The sequence below is a fragment of the Ictalurus furcatus genome, chromosome 6 (assembly GCF_023375685.1).
Source record: "Ictalurus furcatus strain D&B chromosome 6, Billie_1.0, whole genome shotgun sequence".
Taxonomy (NCBI): domain Eukaryota; kingdom Metazoa; phylum Chordata; class Actinopteri; order Siluriformes; family Ictaluridae; genus Ictalurus; species Ictalurus furcatus.
In genome coordinates, this window is record NC_071260.1 from 25,482,439 (window position 1) to 25,488,426 (window position 5,988).

The following is a 5,988-nucleotide window of genomic DNA, read 5'->3' on the forward strand; positions in this document are numbered from 1 at the left end:
AGAAGCCTAATAGTAAATAAACATGACAAGCAGTTTTTGTTCCCTTTATCAACTAATACAATAAACGTGACAAATGAATATAATAAAATTAATGAACAAATGAACATAATGTCCACGACAGAGTGCTCTCTGACGCATAGTCAGCATACGAATTTGCTCACTCGTTTTCCTCCACTTCTTCCCCATATAGTGGACTCAAATGTCATTCGCTATATAGGGAATATACAATATATATGTGGTGAACGAGTGAACAAGTGAGCAGTTTCAGACACAGCATAGGTCTTTCTGAACATGCAGTTGTTTGGTTTGTAAACTATCTGTCTGATCGAACACAGTGCACTCAGTTTGAGGGGCTTTCATCTGAGAAAATGGTTGTCTATAATGGTGTGCCTCAAGGCTCTGTAAGCGGTCCCCTCTTATTTACATTTTATATAAACAATTTTGATGATAAAAATTTGTTAAATGCAAATATTCATTTTTATGCTGATGACACCATTATTTATTGCTGTGCTTCGTCTCTGGTAAAAGCTTTTGAGGAATTGCAAACTGCTTTTAATTCTGATCAAACTTTCCTGTCTCAGTTGAAGCTTGTACTTAACACTGACAAAACCAAACTAATGGTATTTTCTAAAGCAAAGGCCCCAGAAGCTTTCACCAATTACTACTTTTCAGGGTGATGCAAATGATTCTGTTACGTCATATAAATATCTTGGGATTTTTAGATGATGATAGTGTTTCTTCAACCCCATATTCAAAAAACTGAAGCTGAAACTGGGATTTTATTTCAGAAAATGTTTTTCTTTTGAGGCTAAAAGGAGGCTGGTGTTAGCCACCTTTTTGCCAATGCTAGACTATGGTGATATTTTTTATATGAATATTTCTGACTAGTGTTTGAAATCAATTGACACCCCATACCATGGAGCACTGCGATTTATTCTAAACAGCAAAACTGTTACTCATCATTGCACTTTATATGAAAGGGTTGGCTGGCCTTCTCTAGGCAAAGTAGGCCCAGTCACTGGCAGTTTTTTTTTATTTTTTTTATCTATAAAGCCATTCTGGGGTTTCTCCCATCTTGTGCTTTTTTATTATTTTTAAATGTAGCTGGTATTCATTTTGGTCACAGGACCTTATTTTACTAACTATCCCTAATGCTTGAACTAATCTTGGCAAAAGGGCTTTTATGTACTCTGCTCCATTGGCTTGGAATGCCTTAAAAGGTAGCATGAAAATGGAAAAACTTGTCCCACTAAGTGTTTTTAAGTCATTGATGAAAGCTTTTGAGACTTTCCTGGTTAAATAAAGGTTAAATAAAATTATATAAATAAAATATTACTTCTCTCAACCATATAGAGAAAATAAAAATTATGATATAAGCTTCTAATACGTTATAATATAAACTTCTGTTTACATAATGCATTGTGCAAAAGCTGTGAAAAAGGCTATAAGGTTAAACCTCATATTTTTATATTATATTATTGCTGATAAAATGCCACGGTTACTGACAATTGGTAATATATACTTTCTATCTGAATGTCTATTTCAGATAGTCCTAATGAATGTTTGAGATAATGAATCAATGTATGGCTGTGAATTTTTTAAAATACATTTAGCAGTCATATTATAGTAATTAATTATCCTTAATATTATTAACCAGGTTTGCTACAGCAGGACTTTTGATGTCAACTTCAGGAAATGCTCTTGAGAAAATATCAATTTATTTATGCCACACTTCCTGTTTGCACTGCACAACATATTAATTGATCTCCATACCACGCCAATGCTGATCCAGATTTCAAGATTTCCGTCCCAGTTTAATATCATGGGTATATTGACATCATTCTGACTATATGTTTTATGACTTTTATCCACACTATAAGAGACACACAAGGTTTGTTTTTTAGCCTGACTTTCTGTAGCCAGGTGGCGGTGCTTTGTCGATGACTTACTAAATGCATGCCAAACACATGCTCCTGCCGAGAGGCCAACCTATGCATCTTTTCAAACTGCCATCCATGCTGCATCACCGGACAGCATAACACAATTGTTATCTCCACGCTTCTGCATAAACGAGCTCACAGATACCCACGATTAACTTGTGTCCCTCTGATTGACAGGAAAAATTTCTGTGCAGTGGAATCAGTCATTGGTAATTTGGGACTTCGTAAGGCAGAATTCTAGCGTTGCTAATAAATATACATTTATTCTTCTACTGTTATTATTTCAGTCAAAGAGGAAGATACCAGAGGAATGGTTGATGGAATTTATATGGCGTTTCACTACTGTGACTGTGAACAAGGTTCTCTGATTCCAGTCCTGGAGGGATCGACCTCCCTATGTAGAGTTGGGCTACTCGATGGGGTACTGAATTTTATGATTTTTAAAATAACTTTTATAACTTTTACAAAACTATATAACGGACAGGTATGGAACATTACTGTAAATTATAATATTACAAAACATTATTACAAAAATATGACAAAAATATTCAAAACATTATAAATTATCAGAAATGTTTTTGAACACTATAACTACTTTATTTGCAAAAAAAAAAAAAAAAAGCTAAAGAGGTCTGAAAAGTCACTAAGTCTGCACTGACAGCTAGTAAAAAGGCAGGCTAAGCTCCACCTCTCCCCAGCAAAAAGAAAATGCAGAGGGAGAGGGAACGCGGGGTTTTTCATTCATGCACATTCTATCTAAAAAGCAATAAAATACACTGAACACCCAAATGATGCCCTGTCTGTGCTTTTTTTTTTTAAACAATTTGCACCCCCCTTCCGATCTCCCTGTGCCCCCTGGGTTGAGAACCACCGCACTAGACCACCAGTTTGGTTGCAGCAAACTATTTTGGTACTATTCAAAGGTTTGTGTTCCAATCAGAGACTGCTACATGTTTTTATGAGCTGAGCAAACAGTTTACATTATTACATCATTAAAATCAGCTTAATTTGTGTCAATAATCAGTTTGATTGTAGCATACTTCGAGGCTTCATATCCTCGCCAAGGGCTTATCGCATGCAGTCCCTGGACTAATTTGCATCATCTTCATGTGCATGCAGTCATACGTCACCAGACTAATTTGCATCATCTTCATGGAAATTTAGACCACGATGGAAACACAGACAACAAAGGTCTGGAGGAGCCAAATAGTCCCTTGAAAAAAGTTCCTTGGGTTTATTGTTCCTCGCTGTTTACAAGAACTTCTCCTGATTATGGTGAATGATGTTAATCGTATTGTGAGGCAGTCAGCTGTTACACCCAATAGTAAGAAGGAGAAGGGCTTCAAATGATATATTTCGAGTTACATCAACAACTTTTGAGGGTGTGTATTCTCATGCTATGTCCGACTAGTGAATCTAGCTAAGTCGCCATTTCAGACAGACAGATAGATAGATAGATAGATGGATAGATAGATAGATCGATAGATAGATTTTTTGATTTTTTTTGTACTTTTCTTTAATTACTTTTCATAACTTTTATGATTTTTTAAATAACTTTTATGACTTTTATAAAACTATATAACGGACAGGTATGGAAAATGAATGATCAAAAATGTTTCTGAACACTATAACTACTTTGAACGAGAGAACTAGTTTGTAAAAACGTGGACTATTTTACATGTAAAACATGTTGCATTACATTCGTCTTGCGTTCTAAAAACATTCGCATATAAATGATGTAAACTGGGACGAAGGCCGCGTCTCGTTATCCATGACATTGTTAAATCTCTGGCTGGTTAGAACTCTTCCTGTATTTCAGGGTATAATTCACAAAGGAATTGAACATAAACTAGCCCTGTATGCTGACGACTTACTACTTTATGTTACAGATCCAATTGCATCTATTCCAGAGATAATACGCGTATTAAATGACTTTGGGAAATTTTCAGGGTATAAACTGAACCTACAAAAGAGTGAATGCTTACCCATAAACCAATCTGGCCAAAAGATAAAACAGAGTGAAATACCTTTTCATTTGGAGGATTCAAAATTCAAATATCTCGGAGTTAATGTCACCTGTTCCTATTCTGCATTAATGGCAGCGAGTTTTACACCCTTAATTTCATACATGAAGTCAGCCTTTCAAAGATGGGAAGCTCTACCATTATCCCCTCTTGGTAGGATAAACATGGTAAAAATGAACATTCTTCCAAAATTCCTCTACCTTTTTCAATCCATCCCTTTGTTTTTACCCAAATCTTTCTTCAAGAATATAAACCAATTAATCTCCTCTTTCATATGGGCAGGAAAAACTCCCAGGGTTTCCAAATTTCCACTTAAAAAGAGTCGACTAAATGGTGACCTCTCATTGCCCAATTTCATGTATTATTATTGGGCGGCTAATATTCAGAAACTGGTGCTCTGGGTGCAGGCCCCCTCTCTTCCATGGTGCCACTTAGAAGCAAAGTCTTGTATTTCAATCTCCCTCCCTGCGATGGTGTTCTCCTCCCTTCCTATAGCCCTTTCACAACACACGGATAATCCAATAGTATGTACCTCTCTAAAAATTTTCTATCAGTTTCGCCGTCATTTTAAATCTATCTGGGCCTCAACCATGGCACCAATATGTAATAACCACCTCTTTCCCCCCTCCTTTATAGATTCCACATTCTCTTTGTGGGAAAAGAAGGGTCTGAAATGCTTTGAGGATCTTTTCATTAATAATGTGTTTGCAAACTTTTCTGAGTTGTCCTCGTCATTCAGTCTGCCTCCGTCTCACCTATTCCGTTTCTTTCAAATTAGGCATTGTGTCTCCTCCCTATTTGCTGGTTTTCCCTCCTTACCTACAAAGTCTGCATGGGAAGAGGTGTTCAAGCTGAATCCTCATAAGCGTGGCATTATCTCACGGATATATGCAACGATCTGGTCACAGGACGATTTTTAAAATATCAAAACCATTAGTGCTTGGGAAGAGGAATTGGGCCTGGAGCTTGAGGATGATTACTGGGGCAGAGCGTTAGATAATATACGTACCACCACATCCTGTGCTAGACTTAGTTTCATACAATTTAAAGTGGTCCACAGAGCTCACCTGTCTAGGAGTAAATTGTCAAAAATATATCCCAATGTTCCTGACATGTGTGAAAAATGCAACACTCTGTCCCAAACTGCAGAACTTTTGGAACTCTTTCTTTGAAACTATGTCCGACGTTCTTAAAATCAAATTGGATGTCTGTCCTTTAATTGCCATCTTTGGTGTTTCATCTCAGTATCAGAGTCTGAACCATAAACAAGCTAGTATTGTGGCCTTTGCATCGTTACTTGCTCAGCGTGGAATTTTGTTGTCTTGGACCTCTCCACAACCCCCCTCTATAGCAGTCTGGCATAAAGACTTAATGTTATTTTTAAAACTTGAAAAAATCAAGTACAACATTAGAGACAAGGGTGACTCATTTTTGGGAAAATGGCAACAATTTATTACCCACTTCAATGATGTACGCACTCTGGAGGTGGATTGAGGAAAGGTAGACGATAAACACTAATCATCTTACCTTTTTTTTTCGTTTTTTTTTTTTTTTTTGGTGTTTTTCTTTGAATGTTTGTTTGTTATTGTTTTTTGTTTCCCCCTTTCTTTTGGTTTTGGCTGTGGTTGTTTTGTTGGGGTTGTTGGGTGTGGTGTTATAATGTGTCAAATGCAAATATCCAATAAAAATTCTATGATCCAAAAAAAAAAAAAAAAAATCTCTGGCTTGTGAGAGCGCAGCAGGACAGTACTGGCGACATTTAGAAAGTTGCTAAGGTTTGTCCAAAAAGTCGCTAGATTTGTCACTATGCGCTTTTATTTGCTAAAAAAAAAAAAAAAAAGTCGCTAAAGGGGTGTGAAAAGTCGCTAAACTGGCAACACTGGTCTGCACTGACAGCTAGATAAAAGGCAGGCTAAACTCCGCCTCTCCCCAGCAAAAAGACAATGCAGGTTCTTTTTCCTTTCCTTTAGTGAAAAGCAATAAAAATACACCTAGTACCCAACTTATGCCCCGTCTGTGTTTTT